The sequence below is a fragment of the Staurois parvus genome, unplaced genomic scaffold (genome assembly GCF_062004578.1).
Source record: "Staurois parvus isolate SC_StPar_1 unplaced genomic scaffold, SC_StPar_1.0 ptg000395l, whole genome shotgun sequence".
Classification (NCBI taxonomy): domain Eukaryota; kingdom Metazoa; phylum Chordata; class Amphibia; order Anura; family Ranidae; genus Staurois; species Staurois parvus.
This window is the reverse complement of record NW_028318191.1, coordinates 3,566,176-3,593,509: the sequence shown is the minus strand read 5'-3', so window position 1 is coordinate 3,593,509 and position 27,334 is coordinate 3,566,176. Positions and strand designations below refer to the sequence as shown.

The 27,334-nt window shown below is 42.1% G+C and overlaps 1 protein-coding gene across 1 annotated transcript in view; it reads left to right on the top strand.

Moving 5' to 3' along the window:
- The first annotated feature begins 211 nt into the window (after positions 1-211).
- CUNH1orf116 (chromosome unknown C1orf116 homolog) overlaps positions 212-27,334 on the top strand; it is a 98,192-nt gene continuing 71,069 nt past the window's right edge. Inside the window, exon 1 of the mRNA XM_089686371.1 lies at positions 212-384. The gene's annotated coding sequence lies outside the window, so the exon portion shown is untranslated. The remainder of the gene's footprint in view (positions 385-27,334) is intronic.

Sequence of the window (27,334 nt, the reverse complement as noted above, 5' to 3'; positions counted from 1 at the left end):
TTTTATGCAAACCTTTATTTACATAAAGGTTAGATTCTTAGGACAGTGTGTCATACAGGAATTGGCTGTTTGCTAGCAATCGCGTCATCATCAGAGAGTACAGGGTTAACTTCCTCCAGCATTCCTTGTGTACCTGCACTTTAAGCTTTCTGGTTGGATAGTAAAACCTGTCTATCCGCCCCTTCCATGACCAAGCAAAGGTAGAGCGCAGGTTAGGGAGGGAGAGGCAGGTGACTTTTATCCAGAGTTACTGACTTGTGAAGATTTCAGTAAGGAAAGTCAATTTGTAGTTAATCGTTTTGCCTGTGGGTCCTGTTGAAAGGATCGAGTGTCTTCTTTCTCGGTTTCTTCTTTATTTTAATCTTTTAATATCCTGTTGCCAAGGTAAGTTAATTAGTAACTATTTTTATATTTGCATAGAGTGCTAAGAAGTGTGTTCATGGTTTGTGGAAATGGCTTGTCTTATATTTTCAAATATCCTTCAGCTTTTGTAAACGTAGCACAGAAGTGAAAATGTGAGCATGCTTTTATTTGGAAAAGGAACTTGAGATAAACCAGGGTTATCGTAAATTATGAACTTGATTACTTTGCAGTTGCTGAACTTTGTGGACCCTGCTCTCTCTAATAAACACAGCAGCTGATTTAGATAAGGACATCTGAAATAACTATTTCTGCATCAACTTTCCGATCTAAAGCTCAAACATAGGCCTTCTAGAGTCATTGCGCCCTCCATATATATAGTGTATATGTTCATGTGTTACACATTTTTTGTGTTACGATACTGCCAGTATATTGTCAGTGTGTTTTGCAGAGTTGAATGACTGCCAACGAAGGCGGAGCTGGTCATACAATAGTAGAATTTCGTTTACAAATTTTTTTTTTTTTTGTTTAATCATTCACGGGATCAAATTGATGTTAATTTTCAATCACAGTGATGAGAAATCTCAAATTAACAAATTTCTAACAGTGTATGTATGTGGTTGTCATTTGTAAAGTCCATTTGTTCCAAAATAAAATGTTAAAAGCAAATAAAATTTGGAAGCACAAAATTTGTAAAGACATCAAAGGTACTGAGAATTTTCATACAAATGTTTTGCATGAATGTTCGTTCTAAAATCTGCTAGTACGGGGCCTACTTTAACTAGAAATACAACATTTCTTGCATTTTAAAAACTGTAATGCTTATTTTGGTGATAGTCCCTGATATGCTGTTAGGCGTGTGCTGGCAGTTTACACAGGGGAAAAAAAAAAACTACTTTTTATGTCTCAGTTGGACATTTCTTACACATTTGAGGTATTGCTAGGCTTTGTATTATGATAGACAACTTCGTCTTCTTCAATAGCCTGGAAAAAATGCCTATTAGAAGTAGCAGGGCTATGCTACTACATACACACTCAAATGAAAATCTTATCTAACTCCAAATTTCCTGTCACCCCTCTGGACCCTACTGCACATAGCAGCTATGATGTCCTGTTCTGTCACTTTAGCGGTCCATACGCTGCAATATACAGTCCTGCAGTAAGTATATACATAGTGCTCACAGTGGCAAGTTCTCTTGGGTCAATGTGACCAATGAAGTGCCTCTTTTTTTAATCTGGAACACCTTACCAGAAGAAGCCTCAGATGTGCTTCTTGTTGGTCAGCTGTGCTGACCAATGAGTGCTTGCCATTGTGAGTATTATTATGGATACTCATTCTAGGGCAGTGTATGGACTGGTAGTATGGGGCATCACAGTTGTTATGGCAGTGGGGTCCGGAGGCATGCCTAGGATATTTGGAGTTAATTCCCCCTTTTCATCTTTTGTGAAAAGGTGAACTTATCCTTCTAAACTACATTTTCTATTCTGTTTTTCTGCCTGGAGACCAAATAGTTATTTAAATTGGTGGTTGGGCAGCCATCTTGGGCACGCTGAGTAGATTATTTAACTTAATTTGTATTTCTAAAGGGCTTTTTTTCCCTGGGAATCTAAAGAGTTTAAGGTGACAACCATCATGGCTCTGGGAATCTAAAGAGTTTGAGGTGAGACAGCAATGCATTTGTTTGAGCCATGTGAACTAAGAACATGGAGTTGGTAGGATAGCCATCTAATCACAGAGAGAAAAAGCAAACTCCATGCAAGGTAGGGTCCTGGTCAGGATTCAAACCTGAGGACCCTTCTTCTGAAGGCAAAAGTTCTAATCGCTAAGCCACTGTGCTGGTCCATCATTCTAGGGCTACTTTTAGACTGTAGCCAAATAACTTATCACTTTACACATGCACAACATACTGTTATAATTGTTTGCTAAAAATAGCCAATAAATATCTATTGTAGGATATGTCATCACCTTTCTCACTGCACCTCCAAAACTTGTCCGTCTTCCTGCTCCAAACATTGGTTACCTGTCATTATTATTATTATTCCTCTAAACCTTAGTCACTTGTTAGTCATACTCCTCTCATTACTACTCTGAACCTCTGTAATGTCATCCTTCGAACACTGGTTGATTGTCAGCCATTTGTTCTTGTTCAGTTATCAACCTCATCGGTTGACCCCATACACCATTTGCAGATTTGTTTAATACAGTAGGCATACAAATTTTTCAGACATGTCCCTAACTCCTCTGCTTTAGTTATTTTAGACAAACTTGTTGCTAACTCCTTATCCTCAGATCTTTCTGAGACTTCCTCAAGGAGAATGACTGGGAGCAAGTGAGTCTTGGAGGATGACTGATAAACAGTTGACTGCAAGGTCTGGGGAAGTGGGGATCATGGTGAGGTTTATCCTGAAATGGACATAGAATGCTTGTCTAACATCAGCCACACTCTTTATTTAAACTTTATACAAACAGATATACAGTATTTAGCTGTCACTTCTAGCTATGCAGGCAGAGCATGTGAAACAAATTGGCACAACGTCCAGTAAACAGAGAAAAGTACATACCTGTCTTCAATTGAACTCTTTCATGAAAAGATGACTTCTTAAGCTATAAGCACTTTCTGGCACTTGATTGTACTCTTTATTGTAGCCCAATATCACATGCCAAATTTCTCTCATTGCTGTACATTAAGGATGGGGGAAAAAAAGAGAATTTTTATCTGTTTTACAAAGTAAACATGTTCATAAATATAGCAGATATAAACCCTGAATGGAAGACATTTTTTTTCTAAACTACTGTGTATCATGAGCTATATCTAATTTTGCTTCTTTAGAAATGCTATCATTGTTTACATCCATTTTTCTTTCTTTTTCAATATTAATATCTTCGTGCTGCTGATCACCTTCAGCTATTTTTTTGTCGTCATCAGGGGTGCTCAACCTTTTGAAGAACAAGGGCCAATTAAGTGATTTGGTAACTGGTCGCAGGCCACAATGAATTTAAATGGTTCAAAATTAGTAATTTTGAATAGCATAATGAACATTTTCCTCCTGCAGCCACTGAATGCTGTCGGGAGGGTGAGGAGGAGAAGCTGGGTTTCAGTGGTTGCAGGAGGAAAATGCAGAGGATCAGTTCCTGTATATGCCATCCCTCCTATCCAAGTGTAAAACAGATAGTGAAAGGAAGGACATACGGGCCCCCTGGAGCATGTGGCAGGGTTGTTATTGATGCTACACCAGTGGTTGGGGGGGTTGGTTGGAATGAGGTGGCAAAAGCATGTCTAAATTATGGTGTTTTACTGCCCCCCCAAACTGCCAATGTAAACAAGCCCTTACTGTCCTGAGCCCCCTATAAGGCTGCTTTCACACCTGATGCGCTGCGGTTTACCTGCACTGCAGGTTAGCTGTGCTTTGCCATTGAGTTCTATTATATCTTGCAGGTGTGGTGCACTTTCTAATAGCACATCAAGCCCGCAGGATATAATAGCAATCTATGGTTCAGTGCAGCAAACTCGCAGCTAACTAGCGCTCTGCACTGCACCTGTGGTTCAGTGTGAAAGCAGCCTAATAACACTTTTAAAAAGTGCTAAAATGTCCATTGCAAAACTGTAATGTTGATAAACTGAACGTTTTCTCTTCCAGCTTCTGCTGGCATTACCAGGCTGGTAGAAAGGTTCCAGGCAAAGAGCAGTTGGTATCTCTCCGCCTGGGACAGCAGCCGCCACCTGCTTCCACTGTGGCCGGCGCCGACCATGCCTAGGGTTGCCGACCCACCATCCCAGAGCATGAGGGCCACATTCAAGGGCTTCACAGGCTACAGGTTGAGCACCCCTGGTCTACATGAATGCACTTCAGCAGCTGCATATCAATTCTCAGGAAGGCTTTTCTTAGTGACAATGGTTGAACATACACTAGAGAAGCAGTCTGTACGATGAACTGCTTTCCAAAATCTGGGGGCCCACTTAACTATGTGGCATTATTACCTTTGGATAAGTCTGATAAGAGTGCTACTATACTATTACAATTTAGAATAAATCTCTTAACGCCTGTTCATATCTGCAGCACACTAAAACGATCAGTGTCCTCCATTTTGCTGTGTAATGAGAAGTGGTACAATTCACTGTTTTACCGCATCACACTATTTAAAGTGGAATTAAAGTCCTGCTGTCACAAACTGCGAGCAAGCAGTCACGTTATTTCAGAAGAGACATGCAATGTCTCTTCTGAAATAAAATATGCTTATCTACCTGCTCACTGTCTTCTGCAGCATGTAAATGGAGTTGCAGCTCAGCTTACACCACCAGCACGGTCCCTGTGTGCTGGAATGACTGATTCCTGCAAAGGAGTGACCTAATCCCAAGCCAGCCAATGAAGATGGCCAAAGACCAGCCCCCAGCAGAAGATGCATGCATGCAGGCAGGGTGGGGTGTTATTATACTCCGGCTATGCCAATTCGTGGAATGCACTCAGCACGCCCATACACTCGGGGTACCTTTGCCAAAGGCATGCTCACTAATGCCTGATCTAGCATTAAGGCAACCTCTCAACTCAGAGATCAGTTGACACCGCAAGTAGTATAAAGCCATATTTCTCTCTACCAAGAGTTTTCCCATTGCTTTACTCCCAGTGTATTTACATGTGTTGAATTTGAGGTGGGGGGGGCCAAACCACACCACTTCACCAGCCAGTGTACCTCCTGTACCTCACGTCCAGTAATGAAATGAAAGCAACATTTAAAAAAAAAATGGCACAAGGCCTCTCCCCAAAAATGCATACCACACCCTTATCCTTGCAGGTCAGGAAAAGGGGGGACAAGCAACCCCCCCCCTCGTGAACCATACCAGGCCACACCCCCTCAACATGAGGGGGTACTATGGGGTGGGGGAGCCCCATGTTGATGGGGACAAGGGCCTCTTCCCCACAACCCTGGCCGGTGGTTGTGGGGATCTGTGGGTGGGGGCTTATTGGAATGCAGAAGCCCTCTTTAACAAGGGGGCCTCCAGATCCCGCCCCCTCTATGTGAATTAGTATGCAGTACATGGTACCGCTACCCATTTTAAAAAAAAGTGTTGTAAAAAATGACAGTCTTTGACAAGTTCTTTATTAAAAACAAAAATAAGAAAAATTTCCCTGAAGTACATCCATCAATCACGACGCCCGCCACCAGAAAAAAGAAAAAAAAAAACCCTGCTCTGCTCTCGACATCTGACAGCCACGCCAGGATGTCAGTTCTTAAATACTGTGATGATATCACAAGGGGCGGAGTTGCCCTGCCCTCTTGTGATGTCCTCATGCGCTGTGATTGGCCAAAGCATTGCACCTGACCTGTCAGGGCACAGTGCATTGCGAATGCCCTTACCATTCTTGTGTTCAGCGAACACAAAAACAGCCCATGTTCAAGTCGGACTTGCGTTCGACTCGAACATGAAGCCCATCTCTATTTAACAGTCTTTTTTACTTTTTTTTTTTTTTGTGCCATCGTGATACAGGGTGAATTACAAACAGACAGAATGTCTGCGTCCTTCTGAATTGCACATCATCACAGCATTTTGGTGTGAACAGGGCACATAGGAAACAATTGTTTTCTATGTGCCATATGATTGACCTGTTGTTGTTCTGTGTAGAAAGATTCAGGTCACCACATAAAGTATGAACAAGCTCTAATTCCCACTATACTCGGAAAGTTCAGACCTGTTTTTTTTTTTTTTTTTTTCCATGACGTTGAGCAAAGTCCCTGGCTGCTTCTACCTTGTGAATTTTGTTACACCCTCAGAATCTAAGGCAATCTACTTACTCTATGTCTATGGCACCTTTCTTTGGGTTCACCATTTACATAGCCTTACAGATGAAATTTAGCATTTACCTGCACTCTGGGAAGATGATTTTCCCAACTGCTGCTAAAGATTTCCACATTTGTCTAGATTTAGTGTTTTTCTCAACATGTTTTCAGTCATGGCATTCTTTAAAAGTATCCACAATCTTGAGGTGCTCCAGTCTAAATTTTAGAATCTGAAATGTAAAAAACATAAGGCCTTATGTATACTGCTGCTCCTAGACATGAGTTTAGGAGCTTTTGATGTTTTTTTTTACCAAAACCCCTAAACTCAATAATAGTCCAATATGTTTTTACCAAAACCCCTAAACTCAATAATAGTCAATATGTCCATGCACATGTAGGTTTTTACCAGAGTTTAGCTGAGCGCAGGAGAATTGTGTTCAGGAGAGAAACGTGTTTGACAAAGAGTGCAAACCATGGCAAAAACGCATGTAAACGCACCTAAGCGCTAGCCACGTTTATTGCTTTGGTGTTTATTTATTTCAATGGCAAGTTACATAGTTACACAGTTAGTCTGGCTGTTAATAGACAAAAGTCCATCCAATTCAACCGTTAAAAAAAATAAATCAATAAAAAGTTATAATCCTATACCCACAGCTGATCCAGAGGAAGGAAAAAAAACAGCAACGCATGATTCAATTTGCTCCTGCAGGGAAAAAAATTCCTGGCCTCTGAAATGAATAAACACCCAAGCGCTAAATGTGGGTAAATGCAGCTAAACACGTTTTTGAAATGTTTAACATTTTCAGTGGCCAGGAATGCTTGGCGTCCAAGGGAGCTTCCGTATACATGTCACCTAAGTGTTATTTCATGGCCCTTATGACTTTACAGATAGCAAGGACCATGGGGAAACGTTGGGGCAGCAAACACATCAACCCCTTACCATGGGTGTGCACAGTTGTTTTACTTAGCACAGGCCTTTGCAGACAGGTCACAGAGCTTTTGCTCCTTGCCAGTGCAACAGATTATCTTGGGGAGCAACTAAAGCAATCTCTAATGTGAAAAGACTGTGTTGTATAATTGACACTATACATCAGTCTACAATATAATTGACATTATATTGTAAACATAACACTTATGGACTTTCAGAAATGAGAAAAAATGAGGTAACCTTCAGACATCAACATTGCTTTGTACCTGTACAATGTACATCTAAGGTCTTGTGCATGTTGGGCATTTAGCCTCTGTTCATGAGGCTCTAGCGTTTAGCTGTGGGTGGAGGGCACAGGCTCACCATCCAGCTGTCAATCAAACTCTGAGAATCTGACAGCTGCTGTGGCTGCATTGCACTGGGTGGTGCACTCAGTGGTATGTACACTGAACGTTTGTTCACATTGATGTAGTTCAGATTTCTCATCGGTTTCTGTGCAATTTCTGCACTGCATCACATTCGCGCCCTGTTCATGCAAACCACTGCGGGTGTGTTAACAACACCCCGAAAAACTGTTCACAAAATGTGGTGCGATGTGCAGAATCGAATCGCATGGGTGTTCACACCCATGCGATCCGATTATGGTGCGGACAAAAAAAGGATCCCGCGCTATTTTGGTGTGTATGCGGTGCAATTTTGAGCCATACAAAATGTGTGGCTCAAATTGCATGTGATTTGCACAGGAATGTGGTGCGGTTTTCTGTGCGAATCACATGCCTTGTGCGGCACCACATCGGTGTAAACCCGGGCTTGGGGTGGTAATAGACAAGACAAGTATTCCTGGAATGCAAGCAGTCTATGGTCCATGCATTCATCCCTGGGCACATACTGCTCTAAATGGAAGCACTGCTGAATGCACTGCTCAATCCCGTCTTGCTGCAGCAGCTGTCAGACTCTCAAAGAGTTTAACAGGCTGCTGGTACTAGTGCTGGATAGTTACAGCCACAGCTAAACGCTGGAGCCTCATGCATCTGGAGGCAAAACTCAGAGTGTGCATGAGGCTTAATTCTGCTGAATTCTGTTACGTTAACTAGAGGCTCATGGCCACACTTACTTTATGGACAGCTAATATCCAGTCCTCTTCATCCAAAGACCTCAGCACAGGCCTTTTGCATGTCTACACCCCCGTTTCTCTAATGGTCTCAATATTCTAACAATCCACTGTTGTGTGTGACCCATGTTTTGTAACATTGGACTGTTGTCCATTTGTACGGATTGCAATTTTTTTTTTCTTCTACATGTTTTTAGGGTCCATGCAAAAATTCTGCTTTTATAGAGGTTTTTTTTCATGGTTTTTTTTTTTTTCTTCAGCCTGTAGAAGCGGCTCTGTTAGCCTATGTGGCAATGAACATTAGGGAGTTTACAGACATACGCTACTCAAAAAAATTAAAGGAACACTTTTTAATCAAAGTATAGCATCAAGTAAATTTAAACTCCTGGGATATTGATCTGGTCAGTTAAGTAGCAGATGGGGTTGCTAATTAGTTTCAGCTGCTTTGGTGTTAATGAAATTAACAACAGGTGCACTAGATGGGCAACAATGAGATGACCCCCAAAAACAGGAATGGATTTACAGGTGGAGGCCACTGACATTTCCCTACTCATCTTTTCTGACTGTTTTTCACTAGTTTTGCATTTAGCTAGGGCAGGGGTGTATTTACCACAAGGCATTTGCCTAGGTCGGCATTTTTCAGGGGGGCAGCGCCATCCCCCGAATGAAGGAAAGGAAGAAGGGACACATGCAGCATGGGGACCAGGTGGGATCTGAGAGAGGCTGTGGGCTGCTTGATGGTGTATGCAGAGCCTGACTTTTGTTCCCGGGGATGTCCGGAACTGTGAAGGTGAGTGTCTTATCTCTTGTCAGGGTGGGGGGGGGTTGCCAGTGTATGGGGGGTGGTGGTAGTGGAAGGCTCTCTCTGGTAGGGGTGGGGGGGTGCTGGGGTGTTGTTGGTCAATGAGGGGAGCCAATTTTTGTGTTGCCTAGGGCAGCACGAATCCTAAATACACCACTGAGCTAGGGTCAGTGTCACTGCTGGTAGCACGAGGACTCTACAGAGGTTGCACAGGCAGTCCAATCCCTCCAGGACAGCATATCAATATGTGCCATTGCTAGAAGGTTTGCTGTGTCTCCCAGCACAGTCAAGAGCATGGAGGAGACCCAAGGAGACCGGCAGTTACTCTAGGAGAGCTGGACATGGCCGTAGAAAGTCCTTAACCCATCAGCAGAACAGGCATCTGCTCCGTTGTGCAAGGAGGAACAGGATGAGCACTGCCAGAGCCCTACAAAATTACCTCCAGCAGGCCACTGGTGTGAATGTCTCTGACCAAACAATCAGAAACGGACTTCATGAGAGTGGCTTGAGGGCCTGATGTCCTCTAGTGGGCTTGTGCTCACTGCCCTGCACCATAGAGCTCAATGGGCATTTGCCATTGAACACCAGAATTGGCAGGTCCACCACTGGCACCCTGTGCTTTTCACAGATGAGAGCAGGTTCGCCCTGAGCACATGTGACAGATGTGAAAGGGTCTGGAGAAGCCGCAGAGAACGTTATGCTGCCTGTAACATCATTCAGCATGACTGTTTTGGTGATGAGTCAGTGATGGCCTGGAGATGCATATCCACGGAGGGACGCACAGACCTCTACAGGCTAGACAACGGCACCCTGACTGCCATTAGGTATTGGGATGAAATCATTGGACCCTTTGTCAGACCCTGTGCTGGTGCAGTGGGTCATGGGTTCCTCCTGGTGCATGACAATGCCCGGCCTCTTGTGGCGAGAGTATGCAGGCAGTTCCTGGAGGATAAAGGAATTGATACCATTGAATGGCCCCCAAGCTCACCTGACCTAAATCCAATAGAATACCTCTGGAATATCATGTTTTGGTCCATCTGATGCCACCAGGTTGCACCTCAAACTGCCCAGGAGCTCAGTGATGCCCTGGTCCAGATCTGGAAACGACCCAGGACACCATCCGTCATCTCATTAGGAGCATGCACCGATATTGTCAGGCATGCATACAAGCATGTGGGGGCCATACGAACTACTGAGTACCATTTTTGAGTTGCTGCACCAAAATTTCAGCAAAATGGACTAGCCTGCTGCATAATTCTTTCACTTTGATTTTCGGGGTGTCTTTGAATTCAGTCCTCCGTAGGTTGATAATTTTCATTTCCATCAACAATGGGGCATCCTTGCATTCCTAACACATTACCCAGTCCATATCAGTATAAATATCCAGCATGATATTTTTCCCCATTCAGATCTGATGTGCTTTCCAAGTGTTCCTTTAATATTTTTTGAGCAGTGTATTTTCAGAAGAGCGTTTTGGATGTAGAAAAAAAAAATTCCTTCAGAGATTTCAGGTAGAAAAAATGCTTAATGCTCCATAAACACGGCATTTAGGAGAGTTCAGCGTTTTCAAGTGTACATTGAAAAATGACCAGAGGAGAATGTTTTGGAAAAAAGCTTATAAAAGAAAATGACTATAAGCTCTTGTGCAATCCGAACCACTATGAGCATTTTTTTCTGACACTTTTTTTTTTTTTTCTAATGCCCTTCGTGTGCGTATACCTTCAAAGTCACTGCTGTTTAGAGGACCGTATTACTATAATTTGATTCTTTGTAGGCCTGTTGGTATTACAGCGCGTTGTTTATATCCCCATGTTTTGCTGTGCCATTATTAACCATTTAACATTTATTTTTTTAATGACCTGATTATATACACTACAGTTAACAAATATGTTTTTTGTTCCCTTATTTCATGATTATCACTAAAAATAATGTTGACTTGTAGAAGAGGGGCTGAAGTTTTGAAGCCAATGATAATCCAAAACCAGTTAATTTTAATGGTATGAAGACCATACACCCTGCCTGGGGACAGGGAGGTTCACCTCCAAACAAACCCATTTGCTGTGTTGAAGGCCTGTAAGCTGCAGTCATGGGTCAAGCCTGGACACCCAAGAGTCCATGGGTTCCTCACTTCTAAGAGTGTCTGTGTAACCCCAGGATACTATGTAGTCAGCAATCATGCTGTCTGTGAGTGCCATTTCCAGCTGGCCTGGCTGCTGAGGATTAAACAAAACTTGGAAACAGAACTGATCCACTGCTGCTTCTCCTTTCAGGGATCTGAGAATCAGTAGCACAATGGTCATCAAAAGAGATCCTGCCACTATGAGGAAATGTAAAGAAGTTATTTTGCCGTTCCTCCTCAAAGTAGTGCATTTTGTGCTTCCTCTCAGAAGTTGGCTGTAGATAAGTCATTTTACTCTTGTATTGGGGATCTAATAGGTTTACTAGCCAATAGCAGTCCCTTGTTTTTTGATGACCAAAATCCTAGGGCCCTTGCATGGAAATTTGAGCATAAAAGACCCTATTCACCCCAAACAGCCTGCAGAAAAAGTTCTAAAGTACTCGGTGTCGCTTAGGACAACAGTGTACTCCACAATCTCACCCCACCTATGTACTAATCCTGGGGTTTGGAACGGGTTAAGTGCTCCGCTTTTGCTCCCCCCCCCCCCCCTTCCTGCTGGGACATTGTATTCTGACAGTTCACCCACAGCTGTCAGCTTCAGTTGCTGATTGGAAAAATTTTCCAACATGTCCTATTGACAGAGGTCAATCAAATGATCTTCAAACGAGGACTGCCATACACTGGTCAAAATTCCAATAAGTGTATGGCCCGCTTAAAGTTGTTCTGAAGGCAACAAATTCCCTCCCTATATACTTACCTGACTTCTATCTTGATCCAGGGTTGTGCCCCTCTGTAGTGGTGCCACTCTGTGTTCTTCTCATAGGACACAGAGGTAGCATCAGGAACCATTAGCTCCTGCTGCTGTCAAATCCTATAAGAAAAGAGAGGGGGTGGGGTCAAGCTGGGCATTGCCGAGCAGTGTTGTGCATCTATGGACATGCACAGCCCAGGTCGAGAGTACATCTGCAGGTGTGCCCGTATAGCAAGCATCTTGCGAGAGCGCAGGTGGGGGAACCCAGAAAAGGATGGTTCAGGGCCGTTCTCTGTGGATGGGTGAGTGGTGTCCTGTAGTGGTAGTCCCAAAGGTAGGGTTTATGTTCATACTAATTTTTTTTTTTTTTTTTTACCAGTGCCAATGTTGGCACCATAAGATGTGCTTATATAAATAAAACTTTCTGCTTTATTTACAACACTACAAGGAGCTGTGTTTGTGCTGTCTTGAGGTAATGACGTGTGAAAAAGTGATTAATCAACGGAGTAGATGATTTATTGATAAAAAGGTTTAAGACCTAAATACTGAGTGAGGTCATTCACCTCTGGTGAGTTTGTTTGAGAAACATGGGTGTGGGACATAGCATTGCTTTTTAAGTGTTTATGCATGGATGAAGAAAATCAAACACAAAAAAGATAATGGAGACATTTTATTTGTGTGTGTGTGTGTGTGTGTGTGTTTTTGTAGGCTTCTATGCATTCATTTATATGACCCACATTTAGTGATTAATATTGATCTGGTGTATGTATTTGAAGTTGTTTTTTGTTTTGATTCCAATTTTTAGGATGCACTGATGCCACTTTTTTAAGACCGAGTACAAGTACCGATACTTTTTCAAATACTCACCCATACCAATTATCAACACCTATTTTTAGGGACATGTAACAGGACTTGCCAACAGAAGTACAGCAAGAGACATGTAATAGGGCTCAGTGTCAGAAGTACAGCAGTGGACATGCAACAGCAGTCAAACATTTGAACCTAATGAATGTTCTCCCACAAACTTCGAACTAAATTCAAGTCTATGGGACTCAAACTTTTAAATTCAAAAGTGCCCATTTTGAAGGCTTATATGCAAGCTATTAGCCCCAAAAGGGGTATAGGAACTTGGGGACTGCCCTGAAGGACATGATTTGGTGAAAAAACAATTTAATAAAGTACCGTTTTTAAAAGAAGTCATTTTTCATTGCTTAAAGTAAGTTCTACTGTTACAGGGCCGCATGGGTGCGCAAAATCGTGTGTGTATATATATACACGTGACTTTGCATTTCTGGGCAGAGGGGGACGCGTGCACACCCTACCTGCGTCGCCATGCTAGGCCGCGGCTGTCAATCACCGGGTCCTGGCCGGTGATTAGTCGCTGTAGCCCTGTGATTGCGGAGCATATGTATAATGTGTGTGTATGTATATGTGATTTTGCACACCCCTGCTGCCCTGTGGCAGTATTTCTGCTATAGGGCAACGGGAAAGTGGTTAACAGAGTTTTACAAAAGTCTGGCGTCTTTATTTTTTCTAAATTTATCGTTTAGGGAATTGGTAGGAGTATTATGATGCTAATGAGCCCCCCAGACTCCCACAAAACACAGTCCCAATGCCTAGGGCAAGTGGCCTGATAAGCCGATGGGGGGGGGGGGGGACCTTCCCTGCCTTCCCAGGCCTGTGCTTGGATCAAGGGTCTGGTAGGAATTTAGGGGGTACCCCATGCTTAAAGGGCCTGGTATGGCTTCTAGGAGGAACCCCATGCACTTTTTTTTTTTTTTTAATTTATTGTGGGGTCCCTCCTAACCTTCCTTCCAAACCTAATGGGCCTGGTATAAATTTGGGGTGGGGAAACCCTTGCTGTTTTTTTTTTTTTTTTTTTTAATTTAATTTTATTCTTTTTTTTTTTTTCAGGGAGAGTATTCACCCGTCTGACTTCTGCAGTGTCCAGCAACACACTGCACAAGGCTGCAGTGTAAGCAGCCTGTATAGTGTAAGGCGTGGACTTAGCTATGAGCTATGACTGGCCAAAGACGCCTTTGGCCAGTCATGGCTCTCACAGTGCATTGTGCTGTGAATGGCGAAAGCATTGCACCTGACCCATAGTCAAGTGCATTGTTTTGGCTAATCATGGCTCTCACAATGCACTGAGAGTGCACAGTGCATTCTGGGCCGCTCAGAGGGGGGTGAACAGCCCACCGAACCCCCGTACCATTCATGTGTTCGGCGAACACATGAATGGCCGATGTTCAAGTCGAACATCGAGCCCAACACTACCAATTTTATTTCCTATTGGGTCTACTGAGTCCATTCCTACTGCAGGAGTAAAGTGTTTGTTGTGTTGGAACTACCAATTTTATGCACTAATAAGTGTGCCATGAAGGATATGTAGCATTTCTGCCTATGCTTACTGTCATGTATTTCCTGACAGTGTTGGCAAAAGGCAGACATACTGTAAGGGGGTTACACAAGAATTTGTAGCCTACCACACTTCAGTTTACAGTAAGTCAGTGAAATATAACACCGTAATTAACCAGCTCTGCCAAAACTACTCCAACACAAGCTGCCAAATGGCTGCTGGAAACTTATGTAGTGAAGGGACTGGCACATAACAGTCTGTTATTGGCCATTCTAAGCCAGCTCACCTAAGTTCAAAGGTAAGGCAGTGCATTATGATTACAAAAGAATTCAGTTCCATGTTAATCCGCTGTGACAAGGGACCTAGAGCACACAAGGTTTACATCAAACCCATGGTGATGGTAAACCAGAGCAAGAATACCAAGTGATTAGTGGGAAAGGGATCCTTTTGCCTTGGTGGTCATTGGAAGAGTTGGTGAGAAAGAAAACCATTACACTGGTGATCAGTGGAAAGAATGTCCCTTTTTTCCAGTTCCAGATAGTTGAAAATATAACTGTTATCTGTAGTTACTTACCTGAGAGTCAGAAATTGTTCATTGCTCCAGGAGTCCCTAGTGAACTTTAGAGGAACCTAGGGTTGCACAGCATCCCAGATGAAGATAGCTTCTTTAGAGGGCCAGTTGTAAATATGACTATGGATCTACTCTTGCTGCATATGTTCTGTCATCATGACTGTAGCAATTCTGTCTTGCATTAGAGAAATATTGTATATATTCTAGAACATTTTTGTAAGGAGTGGTCTCACACTTCTGTTTTTTGTTTTTTTTTTTACTATGGGTAGCAGATCCACTGGTGTTTACCACACATCGTTTCAAAGGAAGAGAAACAATAAAGGACTGTAGCACTTTTCTATTAGCAAACAAGATATAACAACAGTCCCAATCTCTCTCAACTTTCTTCAGTACAGTAGTTAGGATTTTATAAAATTGTTCAAAGAGCTCATCTGTCTAATTTCAACAATTAGCCAAAGGGGTTCTTTGATACATCAAGATTTCTTTAGGGATTCATGTGCAGCTGAACATGTGAAATAACTCTTTGGCTATAGTGTTGGAAGAGCTGATTCTTAAAGAGAGAGCCACAAAATAGTGATGACATGACTAACCACAAGGATTTACTAGTATCCTCTATCCAACTTGATCAGTCAGATCCATCACTATTCACTTGCAAGGGACTTCAATTACAACAATATAACCAAAAGCTACCATATTGAGACCATGAAAGGCCAACATGTTGCATTCGTATACCCTGATGAAGTCACGTGATCGGGCTGCAACGCGTCGGTACGTCAGTTCCGGTGACTCACTTCCGGTTGGACGCCATCTTTGGCTTGGTATGAAGATCCATGCAGTACACCCATACTAAGTGGTGGCAATGCTATTATGATATACAGTCATGGCCGAAATTGTTGGCACCCTTGATATTTTTCCTGAAAATCAAGTATTTCACACAAAAAAGGTATTGCATTAACACATGTTTTGCTATACACATGTTTATTCCCTTTGTATGTATTGGAACAAATATAAAACAGAGGCAGAAAAGCAAATATGACATAATGTCACACAAAACCCCAAAAATGGGCTGGACAAAAGTATTGGCACCCTTAACTTAATATTTGGTTGCACACCCTTTGGAAAACATAACTGAAATCAGTCGCTTCCTATAACCATCAATAAGCTTCTGACACCTCTCACCCAGAATTTTGGACCACTCTTCCTTTGCAAACAGCTCCAGGTCTCTCTTATTGGAAGGACACCTTTTCCCAACAGCAATTTTAAGATCTCTCCACAGGTGTTCAATGGGATTTAGATCTGGGCTCATTGCTGGCCACTTCAGAACTCTCCAGCGCTTCTTTGCCATCCATTTCTGAGTGCTTTTTGACGTATGTTTGGGGTCATTGTCCTGCTGGAAGACCCAGGATCTTGGACGCAAACCCAGCTTTCTGACACTGGGCCCTACAGTGCGACCCAAAATCCTTTGGTAATCCTCAGATTTCATGATGCCTTGCACACAGTCAAGGCACCCAGTGCCAGAGGCAGCAAAACAACCCCAAAACATCATTGAACCTCCACCATATTTTACCGTAGGTACTGTGTTTTGTTCTTTGTAGGCCTCATTCCGTTTTCGGTAAACAGTAGAATGATGTGCTTTACCGAAAAGCTCTATCTTGGTCTCATCTGTCCACAAGACGTTTTCCCAGAAGACTTTTGGCTTACTCAAGTACATTTTGGCAAACTGTAGTCTTGCTTTTTTATGTCTCTGTGTCAGCAGTGGGGTCCTCCTGGGTCTCCTGCCATAGCGTTTCATTTCATTTAAATGTCGACGGATAGTTCGCGCTGACACTGATGCTCCCTGAGCCTGCAGGACAGCTTGAATGTCTTTGGAACATGTTTGGGGCTGCTTATCCACCATCCGGACTATTCTGCGTTGCAATCTTTCATCAATTTTCCTCATCCGTCCACGACCAGGGAGATTAGCTACAGTGCCATGGGTTGCAAACTTCTTGATAATGTTGCGCACTGTGGACAAAGGCAAATCTAGTTCTCTGGAGATGGACTTGTAACCTTGAGATTGTTGATATTTTGCCACAATTTTGGTTCTCAGGTCCTCAGACAGTTCTCGTCTCCTCTTTCTGTTGTCCATGCTTAGTGTGGCACAGACAGACACACAATGCAAAGGTTAAGTGAACGTCTCTCCTTTTTATCTGCTTTCAGGTGTGATTTCTATATTGCCCACACCTGTTACTTGCCCCAGGTGAGTTTACAGGAGCATCACATGCTTGTAACATTCTTATTTATCCGCAGTTGTGAAAGGGTGCCAATACTTTTGTCCAGCCCATTTTTGGAGGTTTGTGTGACATTATGTCGAATTTGCTTTCTTTCCTCCCTTTTTTTGTTTTGTCCCAATACACACAAAGGGAATAAACATGTGTATAGCAAAACATGTGTTAATGCAATACGTTTCGTGAGAAATACATGATTTCCTGGAGAAATATCAAGGGTGCCAACAATTTCGGCCATGACTGTACATCTCATGTGAGTGGGCAATTTTAATTTACTTGTTGATATCCAAATAAACCTATTACACTATGGAGGATGTTCTTTGCTTATGTTTTTGACGGCATGGCTCTGATGGGAATGTGACCTGAGGTTATGACTGGGGAGGATCCTATGCAACATCTTTATCTGGACGAGGCCTGTTCTCTGGGATCGTGGTGAGATTTATAAGGTGACCAGGCCCTTATGGTCACTTCTTGGAGGTGAGGGGGCAATTCTGCCATTTAGGATTCCTGTCACCTATTGTGAAGATCACCTTATCACGAGCACCAGTTTGTTGGCTTGCAGTTACTCTGCGTTTTGGACATTTATACTGATTACATGCACTTGTGCATTTAGTGTTTCTGGACATTTATGTTTATGCATGTTTTATAGTGTATGGTACTGTTTGGTATCATTCACTACTGGCATGTGTCACATTGTGTTGTGTTGTTACCCCCTGAGGGGTCACATAATCATTTATCAGTCCCCTATGTGGACAGGGGGAGGCTGGAGTGTGTTTTTTTTTTTTCCATCAGGAAAAAGGGTCATTCTTTATGGTTACAGGTTTTACCTGTTTCACTTTTATAGCACTTTATGAGATCCGATTGAATCAGCACACTGAGTTTTCACTGCACTGTTTATTTAGCATGTGACGAATGTATTTTATGTTTTCTTTTATGTTATTATTTCTTGTATTTTGTACTTTATTGCTTGCGCTTCACCATTTTCTTTTAATTATCGCATTCTGGATATGACTTACGATCAGGGGCGGACTGACCATTTGGAAACTCGGGCACTGCCCAAGGGCCCGGGGTCAGTAGGGGGCCCCATGAGATGCCCTTGGTACCTTTTTCATAGGCTTTTTTGAGTTTGGGCAAGGACACAGGGGCCCCATGATCCCCTATTGCCCGGGGGCCCCATGAGTTGTCAGTCCACCCCTGCTTATGATACCCGTTTACATCCAAAAATCTACATAACACCTAGCCAAAAGAACCTCCGCATCATTAGTTGCTTCACAATCATGCCACAGATTTTGTCTTGTGCAACAACTCTTCACTGCAATTTTATGAAAAACATTTTTAACACTAGAACATTTTGCACTCCATTTCTTACTTTAATATTCTCTCATGATAGAATCAGATCACTCAGTTGGGTGATTCCAAAGTTGTTTCAAGAATTATACAACATTGGAGACACTTCTGAAGTCTCTTAGGACACCTTGTTTCACCCACTAGAGGAATGATCAGCGTTTACACTGGAACTGCGCTCAAATAATAAGGTTTGCATACAGAAGTAATAACATCACCCTCAGATTTCCACACAGAATTTCAGTTTAAGAATTCCAAAAACATTACACCGGTAAAACTTTTTCTGTGGTATATACCGAAACATCCACATGTCCCATTTCACATTTTCCAGGGAGAAAAGGAAACCATCAGTAATGTGTTTTGCTTGTTTCTGCAAGGACTTCTTAGGTGGGATTACCCACCATGTTTAAACCATACTATGGCTTCCTGCACCCTCTCTGTCTCATCCCTTTTAGGGTGTTCACCCGTCATTAAACAGTCTTGTACATTTCTGGGGATGCACTACTTTCTTTTTGCTTGTAGCAATGAAGATGTGGCAAACAGTTGCTAAATATTGCTTAACACCTTCTGCCAACCAGTCCCCCAACTTTGCGTCAGCATGGCTCACTCCAGTACACTACAGAATTTATTTTGAACTTCTCATAGTTTTGGGCAACCGCAATGGGTTATCTCATTTATCATAAGGTTTTTGGGAGTTTTCAGACAAGAAAGGCCCCACTGTCTGTTCTTTGGACTATACCTCTTCCTTTTTTTTCTCCACTGACTTGATGCTTGGGCATCACAGAATGTCTTCAAACCTTCCACCTGGGCAGCCAGCAGTCTGTTTGCATTTTTCTGGTATACCACATTCTTCGTTTTGAGCCTCCTTCTGGAGAGTATCAGCTCTAGCAAATTGCCTTATGTTCCTCCATATAGCAGACACAGAATTTTCACAGATCAGTGACCCCAGCAGAGACAAACAACACAGTAGGTTTACTCTTGTCTATTTATTTGTTTGTTTTTTTTTTATTCACTTTTGTCCACTGAAAGAGCAACACTAAGTCTTCTGTCATGGGCTACAAGTAATAAAACAAATTTCCAGCCCTCTGGCCAACATTTTAATGTTTGCCAGGGCTCATCCAGACATCAGTCTTTTTTCAGAGTTTATTAGTCACCTCCTAGTACTTTCAGTTCCTCCTCAAACCCAAACAGTATTCAGATGTACACCATGCCAGGTGCTAGAGAGGTGTGCCCACATATTAACATTTTAATTAACACACACACACACACACACACACACACACACACACACACACACACACACACACACACACACACACACACACACACACACACACACACACACACACACACACACACACACACACACACACACACACACACACACACACACACACACACACACACACACACACACACACACACACACACACACCTACCTTCAAATACAGGTTCTGCTTGAAGAACTGCCATATGCTGGGAGCCATATAAAGTACTTTGATTTACAGTTACCCCCTATATTTTCCATGGCCTTTTCTCTCTCCTTTCTCTCCACCCCACCCTCCCTCTTTGATCCCCCTCACTTGCTTCTTTCTCTCCTCCCCTCTCTCCTTTCTCTCTTGCTTCTAGACTCTTTTTATTTTCTCTCTCTCACACACACTTTAGAACTACCAGGGAGAATATTTGCTGCATGTATAGTTTTTTGAAATGACAAATTCCATCAAGATTACACGTCATAAGCTTCAAAAGATGACAGTCTTTGTGCAAGGCCTGTCAAATGCTAGAAGTTGAAAAATACTTCAAGCCCTGCCTCTGAGTGACATAAAATAATTTTGCTTTTAATACAGTTTTATAGTTATGCCTATATATTACCCTCTCTGCTTTGGGACCCCAGATCTCTTGCCATATTGTGCAGATATGCACAGAGCACTTGTACATTATGGAACACTTGCCTCCTAGAGTGCCCTCCTCCAGTGATTTGAGAGGCCACTGATCATGTAACACCCTATAACGTAAAGTAGGGACCATTATGATAGGCTTACCAGTTTTTGTTTTTTTTTATGAAAGCCGTACATTTTAAAAAGCTGACTAAATGACTTTTGACATTCCGTTATAATGCTAAAGATACAGTACATGATCAACTGACCATCTAAGTGCTAGATGGTCTGTTGAATGCATATTTATTTATACCCTGCTGTTAGAATTCGAAGAATACCAAATGTGACATTTGGGCACTAACCTTTGTTTGTGTCACTTATATACTAGCTATGTTGGCCATGGAGCACTAAGTCTAGAGTTGTGGCCAACGTTAGCCAGTCTTTGAAGACTCTTTAATGAGAATGTTATGTGCATTGTAAGCTACTATATTTATTGGAACCTTTTTAGGTGCCATTCTTATCCCCATTTAAATTTGATTTCCATGGAAAGGGTTAACACACTGAGGAATTAAGTGCTGTGTCACCAGCCAAACTGTTGCACACATGCACTCTGTTCCTGTCTTTTCAGTATGTGGTTGCAACTTTCTGCCATTGCTCCTGTTTCCAAGGGACATGCAGTACCAGCTTGGTCTGTCCTTGCTGACTAGTTGGACTAGTGACCTAGTCACTTTCAGTCAGTTAAGCCTCTCCTGGTGTTTTCAGTACAATCAAAATCAGTCTTGCTGCATCAGGTCTCTCCAGCTCATTATCCACTAACAGTTTCAGGGAAACCTGCAGCATTCCACCTCATGGACCTGACACTGATAGCCTGGATCTGTGTCGCCTGTTGTCCATACACTCCTTGGAGTCAACCTAGCTTCATTTTATGGGCCAAATTACAAATTGATTGCTGATTAGGAATGCAAAGCCTGCCCTCTAAAATCACTGTCTGACCTACAGCTGTAGCGATTTCTGAGCCTTTCTGTTGTAGTGTCTCACAAAACTATAATGGATGGTTTTGTCCCTGAGGAGCCACAGGCAGCTGCCATAGTTCCCAGGTTTAAAGATAACTTATCAGTTTTGACTTGCGCAGTGTGTACCACCTTTTTAAGGATGGAAGAAAATCCTATAGCCTCTAATAGTGCCTGTACTAGTCTGGGATCCCTGATAGGTACCAAGACAGGCAACACTTTTTAGACTGACAATTGTCCATATGAACAGTTGTCCATCTCAGCTAGCAGGGCCTAGACCCAAGAGAATAATCCCTATATGTAGAAGTGTTTTAGGAACTTTGCCACAAGTAGGGGATGCCTGATGTGGACCTCCTGGAATTCAGGTTCAATGACAAACTGGACAGATATTGTCTCCAGATGCAGATAATCTCTGGTAGAAGCAGTGAATGCTCTGGTGACTCTGTAATCAGTACAGCTTGGGCCAAGCCTTTCCTCCTCTGAAACTCCTTCCTCCTCCACTCCACAGGATTAAGATGAGGGCATTCCGGTGATCCTCATATCTGGTACAGCAATCTGCTAAAATTTCTGGCAGACAGTTTTGTAGTAATTTCCAGATCACCTGGATCTCCTATCCCAATGACCGTTTTACCCTGCTGCTGGCTTTAATCTATGGATGTTAAAGCACAGGTCTTAAGAGACAGGGGTCTCTTGAATTCAGTAGTTCCCATACTGTTTGCAAGAGGTAGACTTCCTAACTTTAAAATATATCATTGCAAATGGAAGGCATACTTTACCTTGTGCAAGGAAAGAAGTTTCTACCCAGGAAAATACTCTGCAAAAAGAGAAAATTTCCTTTCTGCAATCAGATCTGAACAGCATTTTTCCCTGGGTACCATCCAGGGTCAAATCTCAGCTCTTGAGATTTTATTCCAAAGATCCACAGCCTTCCATTCCTTGATTAGGACCTTTGTACAGGGTGCCTCTCATGTGGCTCCTCCTGTGCAACCAACTGTGAATCATTTGGGATTTGAATCTGGTTCTCTCAGGCACTTCAAAAACTATCTTTGGAACCTACAAAGAATAATCCTCTTTCCATTATCACTCACAAGGCTGAAGTCCTTCTCCAAGGTGTGTCTGAACTGAAAACCTTGTTCTTTAAAGTCTGTATTACACAAGGATAATGTGTTGTAGAAGCATAGAGCTTCTTTCCTTCGGTGGTTCTGTTCTTAAACCTCAACCAGGACACTTCATCTGTGTCTCTGTCCAGTTCTAGTGGAACAGAAGGAGATTTCTGTTTACTGCCTGGATATAGTTTTTGTGCGGGTTTAACTCTCAACCACAGCTTCCATTAGAAGGACTTCCTCTATTTGTCATTACTGATAGACTTGGTAAAGAGGGATGAGCTTCAGTGTCTCTTTTGGATAAGTTATATTTGACCCTTTTAAATATGGCTTGCTTAATAAATCTACAAATTTTAGTTCTAGCAGTAATGCCAAATACACTTTCTGGGGATTTTGCTGACTTCTGTCAAAGACACAATGTATTATTTCAATGCAGGTTTCCTATTTTAAAATTCAGAGTAATCCACTGGCAGGGTTTGGGGAAATCTTGAATATTGTAAATAATTTTAGCTGATAGGGCTGTACATCTACTGACTGTTTGACATATCACCTGTGCACCTTTATGTGATTGCACAGGGGCTTCTGAGGTCTGAGACCAGAACCTTGGAGGCTGGATATTGACCTGCATACTTTAATAAATCAGTGGGTGGATCGATCTCCTCTTTTAACAGTCATCAAGTGTTTTGTATTCTGTAGGATTCAACACTGTTTTCCAACAATGTCATGGGGAGTCTTTGGAAAGCAATGCCACCCCATGTGCACAGTAGAGAGGACTCATGGATACTTTCTGTAGGGTAAAGGAAGGCTGCCCTTTTTTTCTCCTAATGTGACACATTCTTTTTTCTTCCCACTAACAAATATTGCCAGACCGCATCTTCATTTTAGTGACCACCAATGTGAAATACTTTCTCCTCCATTTACTAAATGACAGTGGACAATTTCATTCTCCTGGTAACCAGCGATAATGAGACATTTTTCCCTTCTACCAACAGCTAATGTCAGGCAAGATTTTTGTGTCTTTAAATGCTGGTTCATTGTAAGTGTTTTTTTTCTCCCACTGACCCTTGCCCCCCTCATTCTTACCAGCATTTTAATGGGCACTAAGTTACATACAGGTGTTCAAGATCATGGCTCTTGGTTTACAATATGTTTTACATTGCATACATCTAACCAACTGTATCTACTATGTTGTATTTTTACACAGTCCTGACTGCTGCAATGTTATGTTGTATGTTCTGACAGCAATCATGTAATGGTTTATGTAGTTCCAGAAGAGAGAGCGTTCTCAACATGAACAAGTGCCTTGTCTATGCAGGGTAAATCAATGGGGTTACTTCAATGACAGTTTCCACAGTGCTTATTTTTACTATGCCTTCACTCACCTGCTACTTCTTTCACCTGTAAGAATAAAGAAGATTCTTTTGAAAGCTTGCAGTTATGACTTATGCAGGGTTGAGAACCCTCTCCCCTTCTCTATGTACTGTAACAGCACTTGGTGCCTCAGTGCCTAAGCAGCCAATTGTCACACACCAGCACTGCAACCTGGTAAGAACTGGAAGTGTGTCACATGCATCCCATTCTAGTAAGTACCAAGTATGTTACTTTACCAGGTGAAATCAGTAAGGAAGAATGAATTGGCCCGAGTCAGTCCTATGGGGGAGAATACTGAAAATCAATTCCGCTCATTTCATTTTCAAGGATAATAGGAAAGAGGTTGCAAAACAAAGGGCATGGGGAGCTGGTCACTGTGATAGGAGCCATGTAACAATGCAAATAAAGTGATTTGGGGTGTGAAATGGGAAAAACCCCATGCATTTCTATTATTGGCTTGAAACATGCCTTGAAGGTATATGCAGTACAATTCTCACAGATAGTGTCAGTTAAACTGTATTCTGTCCTTAGATATTTTGCAAGTGGAATTTGATTTTTACATTATATTTTTTTTGATTGGTTTAAATAGAGAAGCAGCACCACTATCGGATTAATTTAAACTTAAACAAGTACATTTGGGTAGTTTTGGCTGTGACACCTAATTCAGAAGTAATAGGTCTGAAATGATCAATGGAAGTAGCAGACTCAACAGATCTAAAATCTATAGGAAAGGTTTTACTCCTACAAAAAATAAGCTAAAGTTCTCGAATTTATACTAATTGGCCAGTGGCAAAACCGTATCATAGTATAGCTTATAATTTTCTTTTTTTGCAATTCCACACTGTATTGTAATAAAAGAACAATACAATGTTCAAACACAGTCCACTAAAACACTTAAAAAAAAAAAATTGGAATGCCACTTTTCAGAGACAATAGCCACACATATAGCACAGTGGCTGGAGAGTATGTAAGCAGCTTGATTTGGCTTCAATGTAAAAGGAAGAGATGAGGCAATTCTTTTATATCATTAAAAAAGTGTATTATTAGAGTGATAACAGCCAGAAATATTGTCTTGCTGCATATTATGGAAGCATTTCACTAGACGACAATTTAAGAGGGAAAGGCTGGGCAGGTTTTTTTTTAATAAATAAAATTTAGAATGCATTCTTTCTGAGACAAAAGCTAGAAATACTGTAGAGCAGACTCCATGTACACTGTCAGACTTTTTTTTACTAGGCCACAATTTCTGGGACACAGACTCAGACTGGTCAGGTTTTATCAGAAGTATTGTACAGACCCCATACACATTATTTAAACAGCTTTTAGTAGGCTGTATTTTGAAAAAAAAATAGATTGCAGTCAGATTTTCAGAGTCTAATATATTGCACTGACTTCATAGATGGTATGTAAGCACCTGTAGTAGGCCATATTTTGACTATGACAGCTTTATATCCAAAAATCAACATTTGTCATATTTCACAGAAAAAAGGGCAGCAATATTGTATTTAAGCACTTGTGGTAGATCACCTTTTTGAAAAGGATATACTGTATATAGCTTTTCATTAAAAATGGTACATTAATGTGCATTTCACAGAGAAGTCAGAAATAGTGTAGTGTACTCCATAGACAGTATTTAACTGCCTCCCGCCCGCCATATAAGAAAATGACAGGTGCAAGGCGGTTCTCTCATTCTGGGAGGAAGTGCATACGCTCCCCCAGGGGCATGCAGCACAGCGATTGGTGGTGCGCTGTGTCCCTGGGACACAACGGATCACTGATCAGTGGAAAGAGCCAATGACTTTGGCTCTGTCATGTGATCAGCTGTGTCCAATCACAGCTGATCGGCATTTCTCTCCTCACGAGCTGTCCTCAGAGGGGACATCTACACTGATCATCTGGGCACTGATGATCAGTTTAGCCCCATCAGTGCCACCTGTCAGTGCCCATCAATGCCATATATCAGTGCCTACCATTGCACAGCAATGCCACATATCAGTGCCCATCTGAGCTGCCAGTCAGTGCCGCCTATGAGTGCTGCCTATAAGTGCCTATCAGTGCTGCCTATCAGTGTCATATATGAGTACTGCCTTTCAGTGCCCATCAGTAATGTCTGTGAATGCCCATCAGTGATGCCTGTTAGTGCCGCCTACCAGTGCCTCCTCGTCAGTGCCGCCTATCAGTGCCCATCACTGCAGCCTCATTAGCGCACATCAGTGAAGGAGAAAAATTACTCATTTACTAAATTTTATAACAGAAGCTAAGAAAAAAGCTTTTTTTTTTTTCCCTAAATTTTCAGTTTTTGGTTTTTCAAAAAATAAAAAAACCCAGTGGTGATTAAATTCCACCTAAAGAAAGCTCTATCTGTTGCAAAAACAATGATTGGCTTTGTCATTCAAAGTCAATATCATTCAAAGTGCGACAGGGCTGAAAGGGCCGGAAGGGGGTGAAAGTGCCCGGTAATCAAGTTGTTAAACACTTTTAGTGTGTCGCAGTTTGAAAAGGCCAGACACCAGGCAGCTCATAATGCAAAAATAAACAGAGTGTAAATATTTTACAGAAGGAGAGAAATGTTGTTCTGATTCCATGGGCAGCATTTAAGTACTTTTAATAGATGGCATTTTAAAGAGAATAAAACAGGTTCAGGTTCAGGTGTTCAATAGAAAGTTTATCCTTTTTAATTCTATTCAAATTAAAATCTATGATCTTAATCTATGCAAACAGTTTCAGTCCCATTGTAAACAATTGTTGAAAATAGGACTTGAGTGTAATTTCTTCATGATAAAAGCCCATTCTTATAAAATGTTTGTTATCTTAGCTTGATGTTGCAGGGTTCTTCGATGAATTTCCCAATATAGCTGTAACTATCGGAAGAGGAATGTTGTAAGGATTTGGCAGGGAAACACCACTCACTCATGGCCAGCAAGGTAGCAGGTCTCAGAAGGAAGGCGGGCATGCAGGGTGATGAAATAGAACTCTTAAGCTGTTCAGGGAAAAGAGTGCTTCCCTTCCTCGGGAATAGACATGTAGGAGACAGGGGCGGACTGACCATTTGGAAAGTCGGGCACTGCCCGAGGGCCCGGGGTCAGTAAGGGGCTCCATGAGATGCCCCTGGTACCTTTTTCATAGGCTTTTTTGAGGACACAGGAGGCCCCATGATCCCCTATCGCCGGGGGCCCCATGAGTTGTCAGTCCACCCCTGGTAGGAGAACCTCACTTCTATAGAATTACAGATATTAACTGCTTTTGTACTTTCAGTACTTACTGTTTGCAATAGGGAAACACACATGGGTGTAGTCTGCATTCATAGTAGTGGTACACTAGCTCATTTATTCAGGCTCCATTGTGTAGTTGTGAAAGGTGGAGAGTGATGGTTAACCTTGTTGAAAAGGTAAAGCAGTTAAAGTGGTATTCCAGCTCCAAGCTTTACTAACCTTTGTTGGAATGCTGTCTCCTCTCCCTCCTCTTACCTGCAGCTGCTCCTGGCTGACACAGGGGAGACCACGTGATCAGACCCGCCTGAAAAATAGGTAAGTATATACATTTTCTTACACAGATTAATTAGGCGTTTCCTAAGGGAGGAAGATA